The 20,481-nt window shown below is 35.6% G+C and overlaps 1 protein-coding gene across 3 annotated transcripts in view; it reads right to left on the bottom strand.

The window, feature by feature from the left end:
- The window catches only part of LOC145676093 (adhesion G protein-coupled receptor L4-like), a 295,890-nt gene extending 277,192 nt beyond the window's left edge, over positions 1-18,698 (bottom strand). For 2 of the 3 annotated variants that reach the window (XM_081746971.1, XM_081746972.1), the window contains exon 1: positions 18,421-18,698. The gene's annotated coding sequence lies outside the window, so the exon portion shown is untranslated. The remainder of the gene's footprint in view (positions 1-18,420) is intronic. The other variant, XM_081746974.1, reaches the window with a different exon arrangement.
- Between the last annotated feature and the right edge of the window lie 1,783 nt (positions 18,699-20,481).

Below are 20,481 nucleotides of genomic sequence, written 5' to 3'. Positions count from 1 at the left end.
TATATAAATTTCTCATTTCGTCATTTGACGCACTTGATATAAAATTTCAAAATTTATCTAGATTTAAAATATCGAGTCCAGTCCCAAACATTGGGAACATATTTCCATATTCCTGTATTCACACTACTAAATTATTAACCAAATTTCAGTTCATTGAATTTAAGATCACTAATTTTTTTTTTTTTTTTTTTTTTTTTTTTAGTATAGATCGTGGAGTCAAAGGTTTCTAGTCACTGAATAGTTAGGTTTCCGATCGTAGGGGAAGGATTTGTTTCATAGTTTTCTGATAGAAGATTAGTTGGTGGGGCACACTGTTTCGTAGTTTACTGATAGAAGGATTCGTTGGTGGGGTACACTGTTTCGTAGCTTACTGATTTCACTATGATCTCGCAAAATAAATTTGGATAAGGATTAGGGTTATTTTTACTTTTCTTACGACCTGCTACTTGTTTTATTTACATACAGTATTTAACATGATATTTAACTTTAATAGTCACAAACATCAATAACAACTCAACAAAATGTCATTTATTACAATTTACGCGGTAATACTGTATATCACAAATAGTTGGTTAATATCGGGTGTCAAAAGTCTATGGCAACCTAACACAACCAGGGTAAATACCGAGCCCTTTACATACATACTCGCATATATATATATATATATATATATATATATATATATATATATATATATATATATATATATATATATATATATATATATATATATTCATATTACTCAATATAATAAATTTCACTTTAATATCCATCTTATCATTTCGTCGACATTTAAATTCTACATAACCTTTTTATATTCGATAAGTATTCATATTTTATTGGCTCAACATAAACAAAAACCCTGACTATCAAAATTCACTTTTTCCCTCATAAGGTTGCAACATTGTACTTTATATGTAAACCCGATAATCAATAATCATTCTCAATTTACTAAAGATCCGCATATAAAGAAATAGTTGGTGTTATTTAATAAGTTGACATAAGAGGTGGAAATACAACAAATAGAGCAGGCACGTAACTCTTCAAACTATGTGTGTATATATATATATATAGATGTATATACAGAGAAAGAAAAAATCAAGGTTATTCGAAACTAGTGGGCCCAAACTACTAATACATACACACTATATGACCAATCAATAGAAAGAAAAACCAGAAATCAGTAATCAATGGATATAAGTTGTACGATCAATGAATAACAAGTAAGTTTCTAGGAATCTGAAAGCATAGTGTACCTTCTCGTCAGTTTCTCCCGTGGTGGATTGAATATCGCGAAAATGGTCCTGAGTTGTGCTGCAATACCTCCACGAATTGCATCCCTCGATGTCTCAGTTAGTACATACGATCGAAATAAGTGATATGAATATTGTATGTTTTCATGAGTTTCAGAAACCGGGGGGGGGGGGAGGTTGAAAAATTAAAACAAAAACTCTAGAGGAGAAGTAGAAGAAGGATAGGTAAAAAGAGAAGAGACAGAACACTACAACTACGAAAGATAAGTGGTCGAATTTACGTATATAACATACTATAACCAAATATTCTCCTTTATGCCAAAAAGGGTTCGGCTTACCAAATAAATAGCCGATAAAAGATCTCTGCAAAAATGAGACAAGTCTGTGTCCACGATGGGATTTTCGGAAAGACAATGGCTTTAGGGAAATCCCACCACTCACCGTATCCGGTCAACACCCTTGCAGATCCCAGAATCCTCCGGAAGGTTAGAGACGGCGTTAATTTAGAATTTCAAAAGAAAAAAAAATCATCCGACCTCTAAGAAACTAGAAGATTCCAGAATAGTAATGAAATTAGAGTAATAGCTAAGATATCCCTAATGAGAATTTGCCAAAATAAAAAAAAATTAAATAAACTGAATTTTGGCTCGGTGATTTCTATTGCCAAACTTCACCGATAGCTCCCCTTCGCAGAATGCGCTAAATTCTGAGGCATCGATTAATTTCCATCACTATCTAGTTTGGAAACTAAGAAAAAAGAAAACGAAAATATTCAAGGGGGGAGGGGTCGATGCGCGGGTACGGGAATGACATAAATATTAATTTAGTAGCGGTTGATTTAATCGGATAGTCCGAACTGAGTTATATGAGCACTGCATAATAAATAAATAAGGTAAGCGACGAAAAGAAAAAAAAAATCTCGGAGAGGCAATGAATGTTAAAGGTACAAATGACCGAACCTGTACTTTTCGAAGATCACAGAATATAGCAGTTAGTTTTCTTAATTATCATTTCTGTCAACCTTTAGGAGTAATTCCCACATGATGCTACCCTATCTGATGAAAGGCTTAAGATCCGGGGCTGTTATTATGAGGTACTTAAATGCGAAATAACACACAATTCCCAACTACAATTTACTATCCAAGTAGCAAACTCGGTTGGATGAATGTACTGGTGTAGAAGTCAAAACGCGAGAGATTTTTTTTAGTAAACATATTCATATTTTCACTATATAACATACACTAGGCCTATCCATTTAAATATAGGGGTCATATCATCTCATTCATATTTTATATCATATTATTAATATATCATTACATTCATTCATTATCTACTAATTTTCGCGCGAAGTAATATTTTATAGACACCCTATTTCATACATTTTTCACGCAGGCCATACACATATTTATATTACACACTAATAAATATATAATTATCACAATCTTTCACGCTCAAACTACTACACGACAACATTCATCGAACCACGTACTCTTTGTTTCGAAGCACCCAAATTGTATTTACTTCGCAGTTAAAAAAAATCATACGTGTATTCACTGAAAGTTAAATTGTCAACGATTAATCTATTTCTGATTTGTTGATAAAACTAAAGCAACAATGGAAATTTTCTACAGCCACGGGAAAAGAGAATTTAATACTACATTTTGAAACAAACAGTAACAGCATATGGGCTTTACTTCTATTAAGAAAATAGGTATTCTTTATTTCAGTGGATATTTCAATTACTACTGGACCTAGCAAGCTGAAATTTTCAGTACAGTAAGATCTCATGCTATCTTATATGAAGGTATACTCATCTGAACCGAAAACCATGTCCACGGGATGTAATTTAGAAATAAATGGCCAATATTAAGCAAACTAGATCACTAAGTCATGCGATGTCGTAATGTCAACAAACAATTGATTAGCGAAACCGGGCACTATGGCGCTGTAGTGGAGGCATAATTTACCGTGTACTGAAATGTATACTTGTACTTATGAATCAGAAATCTATAATATTTACTCTGGTTTAGTATACTTCGAGTTAGACAAATGGTACTAAATTAACGCATATTTATACACTGTCCTTATGGTAAAATCATGCACTCATACAGAACTACGAACTACACACCACTATAAATACTACACATAAATACTATTAACTAAACAAACACCATTGAATTACATACATATTGAAGAAAGTACTCCTTTTTGGTATATAGAGTTGGCTCTATTTAATTTAGGGGGGCAAAATGAGAAAGGTAACCCTGGGTCCAACTGACCTAGCCAATTACTTGAAACAGGTTTACAAAATAATTACTAAAGAGTGATGCCCTGGGGGCACCTTAACGAGATTTATTAAGGGACCCTTCCCCTGAAAGGGGAAAAGGCCCTAAAACAGACAATAACTAACCCATTCCCCCGCTAGAACTGGTTCAATTTGGAAAAGGGGATAGGAGCCCTTTTACGCTAGCTTAAGCTGTCATTTTGATAGTTAGTATTACAAAACCTACTACATACAGACACTTACTAAAAAGAATCACATTTAAAATATACACTATAGAATATACGAAAACAGGTCGTATTTCCCCTAATCCCTAACTGAATCTATGGTTTGAAAGAAGAAAAAGTAAAGTCACTATTTCACTCTGTCTATTCTAGCTGGGCAGCAAACATGGCTTCCTAGTAAACAGAAATCCGGAATTTGTTATTTCACTGAATTGCAGCTTCTTTACCAAAATTTGTGGATTTTCCGGGCTCCTATTCCGTTGTAAATCTTTAACTATTGAATTACATTATATGTTACCTTAGTTTTCCTTGGAAATTCGAATCCTTCCCGAAAAATATGTGGCACAAAATTCACAAGCTGCTCCTGCTAGTGTGTCTTCGATTATTATTATAACATTGCGCCGAAAAAGCCAGAGGTAGGAGAATTCCTCCAATCAGAACGAAAACTTTGGCCGCGGAAATTACAAAGCAAATAGAAATTTGGCAAATCCAGATATAACCGGATCTGAAAGTGACTATGGACTAGTGAGAGGGGGTGAGGGAAAATTTAGGTACCTGGCAAAAATCTACATTGGTCTGAAATTAAGAAAATTTATATCCAATGACGGAACTATGTTTCGGTATGACGTCAGAATGGTAAACCTTGTAACTATTCGACTTGTATATGCGAAAATGGGATTTACACTTAATCAAAATATAAATAAATATATTATTCAGTGGGAATATGGTTACTAATGAAACCTTTCGATTCATTATATTTAATTCGAAGTAAAGAGAGTAAATAAATTGTGTAACTAAACCGAAATTGAATTAAAAAAAATACTAGGTACAGGGTGCGTAAAAAAAGTTGCCATTACTTTCAACTGTAATGGTACATTACATAATAAATAAAGAAATATACAGTAAAGAAATAAATATAAAACAAAACACAAGACCCTTGATGTACACAACAATCATATTTCGTTTTCCTTTTTGAAGTGAATTTTCATTTGATTTTTCGTCTCATCTACTACACAAGCTACGTCTTCGGTATTACCTGAATGCAAAGTTCGAGTTGTTTCGTTGTGCGATGATTCATGTCAGTAAACGAGTTTTTGAAGGGCAGGTATAGGAAATAAATAATTACATGGCAAGTCTTCAAAATTCAGAAAGATTGCTGGATGCTTATCCTAACACTATTCATGAACTGACAAATCGCAACTCTTAAAAAATGTAATAAATTTAGAAAATATGAGCCATGGCAACAACTGCAAAGTGCCAGTTGGAATCTTAAAACATGCGTTGAAAATTATGAGTGTTGTCAATTGGAAAGATCGAATAATGGACGTTTGGTGCTCACTAGAAGCAGTCCTAAATTCACATTGGTTAATTATAGAACAAAAATAAGCATACCATTGGCTTTTTGGGAAAATTTGCTATTAAAATGAGGTGCCACATGCTATGGTTTTCATTTTTCAAATTTCACTTTAATTCAAAATGGAGAATTTCAAGATGGCTGCCGTAAAGGATATCCTTGCCGTATCACTTCCCTCTAGGCATAATATGTATTACCAAAGCTTTTCTCCACTTATTATCATTAATATGCGGGTTAGAAGCGGAGGTAAGGGACTTTCGCACGTAGTAAGTGAACAATTAAATGCCTGTAAATTTTCTCCAAATAAGTGTATCTCAAAACTAACTTCACCATTGTCTTCCTTATTAAATTCTAACCAGAAATTATGTATCATATTACCCTATTCTCATTTTAAAAACTTGACCTTAATTCAAAATGGCGGATTTCAAGATGGCTGCCATCAAAGTCATACCTACCATACAACTTCCCCCTAGGCCTTATATGTATCTACATGGTTGTTCTTTCATTAACGCTCCGTTTACAAAGGTTAGTAAGGGACTTCTGCAATAATATCTAGTAACCACAGTACAACTCTTAAAAATTATAAAAAATAGAAAACCTTGCACCATGGCAAAAATTTTTGTCATCACAAATAATACATATATGTCCTCTATCAGCTAGAAAAATTTCATTGAAATCGGAGCCGGACAATTGGGTGATGTCCCTTGTAAGATCCTCTCATTCGTTTTCCACTCGACCCAATTAATTACCTCCGTTCTTCTCCACATCCACATTTCGAAAGCTTCCAATCATTTTTTTTAATCATTTTGCGTAATGTCCATGTTTCTGCCTCATACAGTACAATATTTCACACGAAACATTTTATTACTCTTTTTCTCAACTCTTTATTCAAGGTCCCACAAAATAGTGTTTTCTTCCTCCTTTCGCTATTTCCATCCTTGCTTTTATTTCACGTTCACACTTCATATAATTACTAATAATACTACCCAGATATCGAAAACTAGTCACCTGTTCTATTTTCTCCCGTCCTACTTCTATATTTGGCACCGACCCCTTCGTTCTAATCACCTTGGCTTTTGTCTTTCTAACATGAAGAGCATTAAAAATGTTAAAAGTAAGCTACATATAGTATCTTTGAAACACAATTCTATAAACTAAGAATTGGTTTCTACCTTTTGTATAGTATCTAAATTTAGATGTCCAACAATTATGAGTCATAGAATGTGCGCCCAACGGACCCCGCACAATCCATATGAAAATTGGATTTCGAGGAAATTGCTTGAAACCATGATATGTTCTAGATATTGTGATCCTGAGAGAAAGTCTCAACAGGAATACCACAAGCAATCACTGACTATCTGTCCACTGTAGGAACATTTTTTTAAAAAACAGCCGAAGATATCGATATTCTGGATATCGGCGTAATTGCCTGAAATTGTGATATGTTGTAGATATTGTGTTCCTGAGAAAAAGTCTCATTGGGCACAACCACCCATCACTGACCGTTTGGACACTATGAGGCCGCTTTTTTGAATGCAGCCGAAGATAATGATATTCTGGATTTCGTTGAATTTGCTGAAAACTGTGATCTGTTGTAGATAGTGTTATTCTGAGAAATAGTCTCAACAGGCACAACCACCAATCACTGACCGTTTGGCTACTTCAGGGAAACTTTTTTGGAAACAGCAAAAGGTAATAGTATTCTGAAATTCGGTGGAATTGCTTGAAACGGTAATATGTTGTAGATATTGTCATCCTGAGAAAAAGTCTCAATGGGCACAGCCACCAATCACTGACTACGAGACAATTTATTTAAAACAGCAGAAGGTAATAATATTCTGGGATTTTAATGGAATTGTATGAAATCGTGAAAAGGTTTAGATTTTATCCTGTCCAACATCCTGGAAAAGGGGAAGGGAGAATAGGAGTCAACACTATTTAAGGATGGATAACATTCCGATGTTCATCATGCGGGACAAACAAAGCCCTAGACAGGATGATCGGCTTGGGATAATCCTCCCGAATGCAAACAAATTCTCTACCAACTGACCTATAGTTGTTCGGTAGCCACAATTTAACATTTTGTTTTTTTCAGGATCACGACATCTACAACATATCACAGTTTCATTCATTTTCTCCGAAATCCAGTACATCGTCATCTTCGGCTGTTTTCAAAAATGTGTCCCTGTAATGGCCAAAAGATCAGTGACTCCTGGTTGTCCTCATTGAGACTTTTTCTCAGGATCACAATATCTACAACATATCACCCGTTTCAGTCATTTTCACTGAAATCCAGAATATCACTATCTTCAGCTGTTTTCAAAAATGTGACCCTTTAGTGACCAAACGGTCAATAATTAATGGTTATGCCTGTTGAGATTTTTTCTCAGAATCTACAACATATCTCGGTTTCAAGCAATTCCACCAAAATTCAGAATACCGTTGCCCTTTGCTGTTTAAAAAAAGTAGCACTGCAGTGGCCAAAAAGGTCAGTGGTGGGTGATTGTGTCCATTGAGACTTTTTATCAGGATCACAATATCTACATCTTATCACCCGTTTCAGTCATTTTCACCGTAATTCAGAACACCATTACGTTCTGCTGTTTTCAAAAATGTGGCCCTGTAGTGGGTAAAAGGTCAATGATTGATGGTTGTGCCCGTTGTTACCTACCTACAACATATCACGGTTTCAATCATTTTCACCGATCCTATAGTTATCTTCGCCTGCTTTCGAAAAAGTGGCCCTGTAGTGGCCGAACGGTCAGTGATTGAACCTTGTGCTCATTGAGACTTTTTCTCAGGAACATCTAGAACATATGTTTTCAAGCAATTTCACCAAAATCCAATTTCCATAAGGATTCTGCGGGATTTTTCTAGTTCAAAAGAAAACGTTAGGCGTTGGTTAGCAATTTATTTAATGACATTTTGTTGATAGTACCTGGCTTACTTTCATCTTGAATAGCATTTTAGATACTATATTGCTCATTTTCTTAATACTAGCAGGGTCCCTTTCTATCTTTTCATATCCTTTATTATTTTAAAGTTATTCATTAAAATTAAAAAAAAAAAAAAACTTTGCACAGAGGCTGAGGGTAGAGTACTTAGTGTTGTAAATAGAAAAAAAACAGTTCGTATTTTTTCTGAAATGTTCGTTTTTTTAGAAAAAAAACATCGCCTCTCGTTTTTTTTTCTAAATTTCGTTTTTTTTCAAATGGTCATTTGTAATGCATCTTATGTCGATTTAAGTATGAAATATTTTTATGTATGTGTAATCACCGTAAAATGCAACATAAATTAAACGCTAGATATTGATACGCTACAAATATTTTACAATTTACATGAATACCATACCTATTTACAATTCGGGTTTTAGCGGTTGTCATGAATATGAACTAAGAAATAAAAGTAGAAATGAAGTTTTCTTTTTTCGTGAAAGCAGGCCTCTAATAAGTACGAAAATAATGTCACAAACTATAAAATTCAAATAACTTGTCTAAAGGTAAAAACTAATACTAATTTGCCTAATAATATTTTTCTAAATATCATATATAAATAATTTGTCGAGTAGATATATATGATATGCAGAGCCGGCTCTACCATATATGCAACACGTGCATTTGCATGGAGTGGCAAGTTTGGGGGGTTCGACAAAATCTGTCTTAAGTATATTTTTTAAATTAAATATTTCTTGTTGGAAACAGACTTCATGATGATGGTAGTTACATTTACTAAGCTGACCTATTTGAATACTACATTCATAAATGATGTTTAGGTTGCATTAGTTTAAGATTACATGGACAATGCTAAAGCAAATGGTCGAATAAATCCGAGCACAAATTGTTTGATTGTTGTCAAATGCAAGAATTCAATTCTCGAATAGTAGCGAATATCTGTTCCATTTAGTAAGTTATCACAGTTTTGATATGACAACTAGTCTTGTTTTTGTCAGAAACAAGTTCCTTATCATTGAAAATAGAAACAACTTTTTAAAGAAATGTTAACAGATGTAGAAGAAAAATCAAGAAATAAAGATAAAAGAGCTAATTGCACTGGAATTGCAAACTGATACATTGAGATTGAAGCTCGATAACGAATTCTATAGAAAGGATTACCATCTTTCCGCTGCAGGTGTTTGCTTTATCTTTCACTAACATAATAGATTAATATTTAAAGAAAAAACAGACACAACGGGATTGCATTTTTAGTAAATATTTAAACCTTTCTAAGTGCAACTGCACTTACCCTCCCTTTCGTTGTTCATGCTGGAGTAGCATACTTCAAATCATTACTTTTAAGATTTGTTCTTTCTGGAGAAAGGCGGAGGCGGCAACTTATGCCATTGCACGGGGCGACAAATTGCCTAGGGACGGCCTTGATATGTGTATACAAGACATGAATATAGGATGACACGATTTGAAGTAATGCAGGGTGTTTGAAAATTAATATTAGGGTTTTGAAACTTTGTAGTATCTATTACAATTAACTTACAATTATAAATATTATATCAAATGAAAGAGCAACTCAAACAGTTTTGCACGCACGCATGTACATGCACTGTTTCTTCTGTCTGCCGTTAGAAAGATCAAGTAGCAAAGATGGAGACTAGAGAGCAGAAAGCTTTTTGTGTTTTAATAAAGACTGAATCTGTACAGTGCAACCGTCTGTGTGAAGAATAGTAAGGAGACGCTTGCAACTACGTCCTTATCGTTTGCAGTTGCTAAAGGTCTAAACCTACAGACTACAGTTTACGTGCCAATTTCGCAAATGAAATATTGCTACATAACAATGAAGATTTTCTGGATCGTGTCGTCTTCAGTGATAAATCGACATTTCACCTAAGAGCTAATGTGAACACTCATAATGTCTGCATCTGGCCGTCAGCAAATCCTCAGGAGATGGTACAGTTGAGACGAGACTCTCTTAAATTGAATGTGTTTTATGCCATATGGCAGAAAGTTTATGGGCCTTTCTCGCCTAGCGACTAGACGTGTGCCGTGTGACGAATGAATCTCACATCGAACACTTGTAGCAAATGCTGTTTTAGGTGCTCTTTTACTTAATGCATTGCTTATAATTGTACGTAAACTGTAATAAGTTCTACTAAGACTTAAAACCCCGATATTAATTTTGAAACACCATGCATTTCTCACCAACAGTGTTGGAACTAAAAGATGTAAAAAAAGGAGAGAAAATTTTCCTTATAACGTTATTGTTTACAACAACAATATTATTATTAGTCGAGACTAGAACTACATCAACAACACGGGTTACTAGTAAAAAAAAATAATAATCAAATGTACACTCAGTGGCCCAGGCGGTCAAAGTGGCACACACTGGTGTGTCACTTTTTTAATCCGCTCCTGAGTGGACACTAATTTAAGATATCGGAATGTTATTCTTGCCAAATATGGTTGGACCATAGTTTATCATATTAATTTCTTTTTCTTCTAGTGTCGAATTTCCTTCTCAAATTTCACCCAGTCAAAATTTCGAGAATTTTCTAATTTCGAATTTCCTTTACTTTTTTCCCCTGTAGTTTCCTACGTTGTAGAAAGACCTTAAGACTTGCCAGGTAGATACCTCGGACGGATACCTAATTGTTGACATTAATTGGACGGACCTGCACGCAGTGTTGCCAATTAGGGAAATTAAAATTTCCCTAAATTTGGGCAAAAAATTCGAAATTTTTGTTTATAAATCCGTACCTATATGTCCGAGTGCAAGTCTACGTACGCCAATCGAACATTTGTCTTTACTTAACAAGTCGAACATTTGTCGGAAGTACAGATCGTTACAATGGGATAATTAGGGGGCGCACGAAAAATTCGTGTTAGGTTCTAACCCTTGATTTTTATAGTGTTTTCCTACTTTTATGTTTACCGCAATATATATTTTTGATAATTAGAAGCTTTGTTCTTTCAATATCGCCATAACACTTGTAGGATATATTAGTGGTGTACCAATGTTTAATTTAAGATAGTTTGCGTCTGTCTGGTAGGAGTGTTGCCAGGTACAGAAAATTTTAATTCCAGACTTTAGGAGGAAATTTTGGGAAAATTATCTGTTTTGTCGCTATTATTTCCCTCTTGTTGACTACATCGGAACAAACGTACCAGTATCTGGAAGTCTCGTTCTTGCCCTACACAACTCACTATAGAAAGTTTCAATAGGATAATTAGGAGAAGTACAGTTGAGGTTTACAGTAGACCTTGTTCTCTAATTTAAAAGATAACTGTGATTTTTTAAAGGTAGAATGAGATATTTTTTATTCACATGCTTACTTCATTAGATGTAGTCACAATACTTCTAAGATATATTAGAGGTATTATAAAATCTTATTTTAAGATAGTTTGTGTGCGTGTGTGTGTATCTCATAGCAGTGTTGCCAGCTACAGAAAATTTTAATTCCGGATTTTAGGGGTAAATTTTAAAAATAATCACTTTTTTGCTTCTATTATTTCCCTCTTGTTGGCTACACTCGAACAAACTACCAGTGCCTAAAAGACTCGTCTTAACATACACAGCGCACCGTAAAAAGTTTCACTAGAATAATTAGGGGAAGTACAGTTGAGGTTTATAATAAACCATGTTCTGAAAATGGTAAGAAAATGGTGAATTTCTGAGGTAGATTGAGATATTTTTTTTTAAATTTTCTGCTTACTTTGTTGGATATCGCCATGATACTTGTAGGATATATTTTTGGAGTACTAAGGTTTATTTTGTGGCAGTTTTTGTCTGTCTGGTGGCAGCGTTTCCAGCCAAAACAATTAATACCCGCTTTTAGGTGAAAAATTCGGAAAATTTCCCTATTCCCCTCTCTTATTACCCTCTTGCTGGCTACATTGGAACAAACGTACCACTATCTGAAAGCTTCCTCTTTGCCCTACACAACACACTATAAAAGGTTTCAATAGGATAATTAGAGAAGCTGTAGCCCCGGCATATCTGTTGATTTTTGCTTCTGAGGCATAAAAAGTGTCAAAATTTCATGTGTATGGTGACGGAGAATTATTTCTTTTCCTCTTTGAATGGAAGCCAGCAACTTCAGGATTTCACTGTACCTTGTCAACACACCAAATATTTTTTTAGGTGACTTGAACCCATATAGCAGCAGTGGTGCTAGATACAAAAAAAAAATTGAAATTTGGTTAGAAATTTTTTAAAATTTTCACCTCTACATTTCCCTCAATAATTTCCCACCTGTTGACAACACTGCAATGCAACTTACACCAAAAAATAGCCAGATCCATTTTCTAAAAAGCAAGGCCTTAACCATGTCAATCGAATGAATGGTTTTTGAGCAATAAGTCACTAACTGAATATGTAGGAAAACGCCAAAAATGACCTGGGTCCGAAAGGAATAATCACTCAGTTTTGCTCGTATAGGTACAAAGAAACAAACGATTTGTAAGTTACGAGGGCTTCGACTCAAGTTCTGTTGATTATTTCAATAATCTGCAACATAAATCAATAAATAATAGTTGCTAGAAAAAAAACATACATTTGAAAAAAAACGTGAAAAAGAACGACGTTTTTTATTGAAAAAAAAACTTCACAGAAAAAAAACGTTTTTTTACAACACTACAGAGTACTAACCTGTGCTGCTTGGGGTCCCTGGTTCGATCCCCGGTCAGGTAAACATTTGTGGTGGAAACAATATGTTCGTGGGTTTCCTCGGAGTATTCCCGTTTTCTCTTACTTTCTCATTCCACCAATTTTTCCATTACCATTCACTTGCTTTAATCATGGTTTCCTTGAGCCTAAAGGACATAATTATGGAACGTTAAACTCAAAGATTTCATTTTCAGGGGGCGCGGTGGCTCAGTGGTAGAGCGTTCACCTCCGGTGCTTGGGGTTCTTGGTTCGATCCCAGCTCGCGATGTGTGGACTTTGTGGTGGATTAACACCGTGATCGTGGGTTTTCTCGGGGTTCTCCCGTTTCCTCCCACTTTCTTCATTCCACTATTTCACTCATCTCTCATTATCACCGTCTCCTTTAGCCTAACCAGCATAACCGTGGGACGTAAAACTTAAAGATTTCATTTCATTTTCATTTCATTTCATTTTCATTTCAAAGGGTGGGCTTAGCGAAGACTTTTATCGAAAGAAAAGAAAAACTTGTCGAAAGATGATACATGTACGTACCAATCGATAGATATTATTTTGACCTGAATAAAATTATATTTGTCAGCAGGGACGTATGCAAGGGGTGGATTCTTGGGGTCTAGACACCCCGGAAATCCCGGTTTTCGCCTAATTTTACAGTTTTTATCCTCACATTGAATTTAGATTCCTCAAAAGCTTTGGACTCCTCCTGAAATAAAATTCCTGCGTACGTGCCAGTTTGTCAACATAAACGCTCGTGCGTAAAGTTTTCGAAAAAAAAAATTAGAAAAAAACTTTTTTTTGTAAACCTTAAAATTGATGCTGTACAAGAAGCACGCTACATATTCAGTTGAAATTGACACTGAAGTATATCTTCGTCAACCTCTTCATTGTCACTTCCATAATGTATCATCCATGATGGTATTGGTCAGAGAACAAATGTGTGTCGACAACTGCTGCAAAATATGCGTGATGTGCGTTTCCTGAAACAAGTTGTCACACTAAAAATGGATGCGTTTTCGGAATCCAGATATGCAAAAATAGGGTTAAGCATGAGCCAACTTCCAGAACCGGTTGTCAAACAGAGCCGTTTCGAAAATGAATTTTTAATTTTTTTTAGTTTTACGTCCCACGTTTATGCCAGCTTGGCTAAAGGAGACGGTGATGATAAGAAATGGATGGAATGGTGGAATGAATAAAGTGGGTGGTAACGGGAGGACCCTGAGAAAACCCACGCACACGGTGTTTGTTCACCACAAAGTTCACTTGGCGCGAGCTGAAATGGAACCAGGGATGCCACACACTAGACGTGAACGCCCTATCAGTGAGCCACTGCGACCCAAGGGTCGTTTCGAGTATAAAGACATATTCTGTATGTGGCGGAATTACAAGGCGGAAATTCACTTTGAGCAGTGGCGGATGTAGGTCGAGGACAGGGGGCCTAGGTCCCCCAGTTTTTTCGGTGACAAAAGTAATTTAAGCTATTATGTACGTTTTTTTGAAAGTTTATGGTAAACTCATCATACACCTATCATAGTCTGGGTTCTGGCTTTCGCCCCCCCGTATTTACCTTCTAGATCCACCTCTGACTTTGAGTTTGTTTCTAATAATTGTTTCATTAATGTCGACCTTTACAGCGGCAGTTGGAGGGATATACGCTGTGCTATGCCAAAAAGATGCTATTGTTGAACTGAAAGCTTACTCTGCTACAAGAAGATAACGTAAAATCACATTCGGTTTGAAAAAAGCGGGGAGAAAAGCAGAAACGTGAAGGCATGGATCTGATGCTACACCCGCCTATAGTCCTGCCCTTGTCCTTTCGGATGGGTACCTGTTTCTGTTCCTTGCGCACTTCCTGAAATCATGATACTTCACCAGCAGGAGGTGGAAACAACAGTCACTGATTTCTTTGCCTCTAACAGTAAGTGCATGGCTATTCGATGCGTTCGCGATGCGTTTTTATGAGTCATGCGTACACTTGGAATACGCTGACCATTTGTATTTACATGTGGATGGCTAATCACAATGCACTGCAAACGCGAAAGCAATAAAAACGCACAGAATACGTTGGCTCGAGCGTATTTGGTGCGTTTCGGAACAATAGACCGGCTGCTGTTTTGGAATCAGTAAAAGATGTCTAAAGTAAGGGAAAAAAGAAAAGACGTGTTGCCAGGCAAGGGGATTTTAGCAAGAAATAGCTACTTGGAAGATGCTGTGTGTACAGTATTGGAAATTTGCTATTATAAAGTATGTGCGTGTATAACAAAAGAAAATTCACAAAAATACAAGGAAATTCCGAAAAATTAGCTTTTCACAGAAAAAATCTATACTTAACACAATAGGGTTATTTCTCGTGATTCGCATGAATGAGAATAAAGGTGTGGCAGTAAGACTGGAAACCTTGACTGGTTCACAGTGTGATTTATAACTCTGGCGAAAGTAAAATTACCGAGTAGCCACCTAGGTCACGTTCAGTGCGGGGGTAACGCATCGCAAACGCATACTCGAATAGCCATAGTCTAAGGGCAAGACGTGGGTTTGACGTGGAATCGAGTAACAGGCAGGAAAGTGGTTACAGATAGTCCAACACGAGGGGCTATACTTTGAATTTTAATCTGCTTTCATTATGCTGCATTAAATACAGGCTAATGGCGCCGACTTTCCAAATTTATGTGGGTACATATCAATGGCGGAACGTGTTACATGTTTTCAGGTAAGTCACAATATTTTTGATTAATTTTCTTTTAGTTAAAATCCTTTATGAACAGTTTCATAAACGGCTGTATCGTGATAAAATATACCAGTACAAGAAGGATAGGTTGGGGTGCCCTAGCTCAGTCGGTAACACGGATGACTTAAACCCAAGAGAAACGAGTTCAAATCCGGGTCCAAGGTAAAGGACAAATTACTGTAACGAATATTCTCAACACACATATATATATAATCGTGACATTAAATGTATACTTTAAACAACTTACGTGATGCATAATGATTGAAAGAGGTAATGATATTACCAACACGTTACTAAAAGAAAATACTACATTCATACAAATTAAAATGAAAAGTCTTCATAAAAGCAAATAATTTTAATGGTATTGCATGAAGAATTGTGCGAGGATTTTGTTGTGAACATAAACTACAAAATGACTAATTTAAGTGTGTTGCTTGGTTACCTTTCCTCAAAACAGATTTGAAGCAAACAGTTATGTTTTAGACGTTAGAAATTTTAACTTCCATTTCAATGTTTTAATTGCTTATTATTTTTTTGATAAAGGCAAGTGAGAAATATTTATCATATTTCATTTTGTTTCTCTCGAACTAAAAATTTTGTGGGTGTGCTACTCCTGCAAGATGATTGGTGCTGGAGCTCGGGAGCACTCGCGTAGTAGGCGCGCATGATCAGATACCAGAATATTGCAAGACTTACGCGTAAGCCCTGTAGTATCGGGAGTTTTATAGAGCGGGTACGGTATGTCCATCTGTCGACCGGCAGACAAACAGGAAAAACGGTAAGAGGTATCGGTAAAAAGTTTCTTAAAATCGATTCAGTGTTCCAAGAATAAGTTCTATCTCCTCCATTCATCCTCTATTAAAAACAGAAATGGTAGAAATGAACCACTTCCGGTTTTACTATTGATCTGAATAGCAGAAAAGCGGTAATAGGTTCCGATAATTTTTTTAAAAAATCGATTCAACACATCAGGATTAGATAACATTTTGTCCGTTAAGTCTCTATTTAAACCGGAAGTGGCATTCGCCGGTTTCAGCATTGATCGCCGTAGAGCAAACCGGTAATAGATCACGAAAAACGGTTTTCTGCTATCTATGAAGCGTTCTAATATTAGATTCCATCTTCACTCTAATCTCGGAGCCGTGGTGACTCAGTGGTAAAGCATGATGCATGGGGTCCTTGGTTCGATCCCACTCGCTCCAAGTGATCTTTGTGGAGGACAAACACCGTGTACGTGAGTTTTCTCAGGGTTCTCCCATTTCCTTCTATTTTATTCATTCCACCATTGCATTAATTTCTCATCATCACCGTCTCCTTTAGTCTAGACGGCTCAAGCGCGGGACGTAAAACGGAAAGTTTTAATTTCATTTACATTTCACTGTAATATCTCTACCAAAACCGAAAGTGGTGGAAGTAGAAATTAATTTTACTAGAGAGAAACATCATATGCCTTATTAATATGGCGGCAGAGCTCCAATAATAGGTTTTATCTGGACATTTATCTCTCTATTCAGATCTGAAGTATTGGAAATCATAAGATTTCCGGCTTCCACACTGATAGCCATAGTAAGCAAATGATGATAGATAGCAAGAAGTAGTGTTCGAATATGGATTCTGTATCATAAGATATAAGTTCCATCTCTGACTTAATCCTTCTATTAAAACCAGAAGTTATAGATCTATTACTTCCGGTTTTAGTAGTTAATTCATATAGTTTGGAAGTCTACAGTAGTTACACATTATGAAACAAAACTAGTTTGTTTTATAAGTGATAATAGCCTTTGGCTAACTGAGGGCTCCTTCTCCACAATCCCTCACTTGCCCGGAATACGGCCTCTCAATTCTTACGTATCAGCCTTTGCATCAACAGTGAATTTCGTGCATTTGCTCTTAATATTTCCTGAATTTGGCCAGCTGGGGTCTTTGGCCCAGACCCCAGCGTTTGCTTGACCTACGGCCTCGCACCTCTTATACGCACAATTCTATCGAAATTCAAGTTTCTTTTCCTATTTCAACTCACTAAAAGATAAGATTCTGTATATATTAAAAAACGCCCATTTAAATAACATGACTATTTTTTTAAATTCCTCTTTAGACCATTACAAGCTAAAACATATTCACTTTTGGCTATTTTCCTCTGAGATAATTCCGGAAGACTACCAAATTTCATCATTCTAATCCTGCCAGAAATGCCTAAACATTTTGGGACATAGAAGACGTCCCATATAAATAACATGGGGAAGATTTTTCAGTTCCCCATAAAACCACCCTAAAGTTGAAAATTTTTATTTTTGCGGTTTTCTTAAATAATGCTATATAAAACGAACAATCGTACCGAATTTCAAGTTTTTGTTACAAGTACCTAAAAAATATATTATAGGTCCAAAAAATAGGTCTATTTAATTAACACGGAGAATTTTTCATCCTCCCTTTAGACTCCCTAAAATTTTATTTAAAAAATCAATTTTGGCAATTTTTCTGTTGTTTAATCTCGAAAAGCTACGGTCATGCCAAATTTCATCATACTAGTGCTGCCGAAAGTTGAGGAAGAGTTTTCAATTCCCCGTAAAAACCACTCTAAAATTGAATTTTTAAAGTGATTTTGTTAAATAATCCTATGAAAAATGTACAAGCATACCGAATTTTAAGTTTTTATTCCAAGTACCTAAAATATGAGATTATAGGTTCAAACAAAGTTAAATAACATCGGGGAATTCCTTTCTCCCGCCTTTAGACCCCCTAAAAATCAAAAATATTCATTTTTGGCAATTTTCCTATAGATTAGTCTCTGAAAGCTACAATCCTGCCAAATCTCAACTTTCCACATCAACCGGAAGTACCCGTTATTTTATGTCAGTTCATGTAGTTTTATATAGAGTTAGGATATAAATAATTATCGAAATTCAGTAAAAAAAAAAAAAAGCACGGTAATGAATATACTGTATATAGTAGTGTGTAAAATCATTACTTACCTCTGCTTCAGATATTTCTCGATACGAAGAAGAAACCAGTTGATGGCCTGTTGTAGTGGAGGCTCACGAGTTGATCCTTGGTTGTGTTTAGGGAGTTCTTGATGGAAAAAAGGCGAAGATGACACTCGGTTGTAACAGACAGCTGCAAATGTATGATGTGAATTCGATATCGTTAAAGAAAAATGATTATTAAAAGAGTTGTTTCTAAGTGCTTTAGTTATGTGTTTGTTTTGCTTGGCAACGGTTGCTTGGATAAGAAAATGGAGTCTATGGAAACGGTTTCCCTCCTACCCACCTTCCGTCTTCAGCTTTTCAGCGTGAATGCATGTCCCCATTTTCCTCCCCTAGTCTCTTTGTAAAGCAATTACCAAAGCCTTCCCTAGCCCTTTTATTGTTCATATCGACTGATCATCGCTGGTTTGCTATTTAAACCTTCGTGATTGTCCTTTGGCTTTAGCTTTATTCAATCGAAGTTTCCATAGCTTTGTATTTTTCTATTACGTGATAATAGTATGTCGAAGTGAATTAGAACTGAAAAACCAGGTCTTGCACTCTAAATAGGGCTAAGTATTTCGACACAAATTTGCTTCGAATTGTTCTTTGTAGACTTTCAAGAAATGCTATGCTTATTACAGAATGGCTATGTCCGTCTGTCTGTCTGTCGACAGGTAACAGAAAAATGACGAGAAAGATAGCCAAAATCGGTCTCTGATATGAATTCAGCAAGCCAAAACTAGGTTTCATATCCGTCCTTATTTATCTATTCCGACCGCAAGTTGTTTCAATGTTTATCGCCATGAAATAAGTGGAATGGTCAGTGGGTCAAGTGTATCAAGATTTGTGACTGGGTCAGTGAGTCAAGTGGATCAAGATTTGTGAGTGGGTCATGGGTCAACAGGGCATGTGCCGCTGCGACCCACCACCCACCGTGACCCACAGACTCACCATGACCTACTAACCCACCTCTGCTCAGTGCGTTGTAGACAGCATCTTCTGAACATCGGTGAATTTGTCTACGGTTTACTTTCAAGGACTCCATATTTCTCCCTTTTTGCATCAAAAGATGCAATATATTTCAGGCAAAAATTTTCTTGTAGGCCTTATATCTAAAGAACTACATACAATCCAAAAAAAAAAGAAAGCTCGATTTAGAGGCCGTTCAAAGGTTTGTGGCCCCTGATCCAAAAACTAATTATTGGCCAAGATCACAATCTTTGATGCGTTTTTGGACCATTCCTAAAAATCTTGGCCACGATCGCAATCTTTTGATCCATTTTTTGGACCATTCTTAAATTGTTTAGTTCTTTCTATTTACTTATCTGAGATAAGTATATCTAAGTAAAAAAAACTTCAGGCACTTTTGAATATTGATATTGATAATTGTAACAATAGCAATAGCACTTGCTACTTGGCTTTCGAGACATAGTTGAATAATACACTGTTTTTTTAATATCTTTTTTATCTTCACGTTATCCCACTTTACTTTGATTTAAGACTTTCAAATGTCATTCTATTTCCCACTGAAAAGTATCTGTAATTAAACAAGGAAATAATTATTTATGATAATTAACTTGAATTTCACTGTAATATGGCACATGACAAACACTCTCGGAGATCTAGAGTTCAACTGGAAGTTGAGTATTTTATTTGACCACCAAGTTTCGTATTCATTTTAAAAGTGGCTTAATGGTTGTTTCAAGTATCTTCTATATTATTATTATTATTATTATTATTATTATTATTATTATTATTATTATTATTATTATTATTATTATTATTATTATTATTATTATTATTATAACAATTGGGTTTACAACTGGGAGGATCCCATCTGTTTATCTTACATGTGACTGCCGCAAGTCTGCTACGCCATTAGTGTCCCTTATTCTGTTTGTCTCTCTTTCCATTTAGTGTGGATGTTTGTTTTTTAGCTGTTGGGCTTTTATATTAAGCCTTTACATTATGTAAACTTTTAACGAGTATTTTTTTTTTGGAAAAATTAGAGAAACTGCTTTCCTCTTATATCTATTTTTTACCTTTCGTCTTGTTTGAACTGTTTAA

Source organism: Thermobia domestica, chromosome 18, assembly GCF_964235325.1.
Source record: "Thermobia domestica chromosome 18, izTheDome1.hap1.1, whole genome shotgun sequence".
Taxonomy (NCBI): Eukaryota; Metazoa; Arthropoda; class Insecta; order Zygentoma; family Lepismatidae; genus Thermobia; species Thermobia domestica.
The sequence above is the reverse complement of the archived record's forward strand: the minus strand, read 5'-3'. Positions and strand labels throughout refer to the sequence as shown.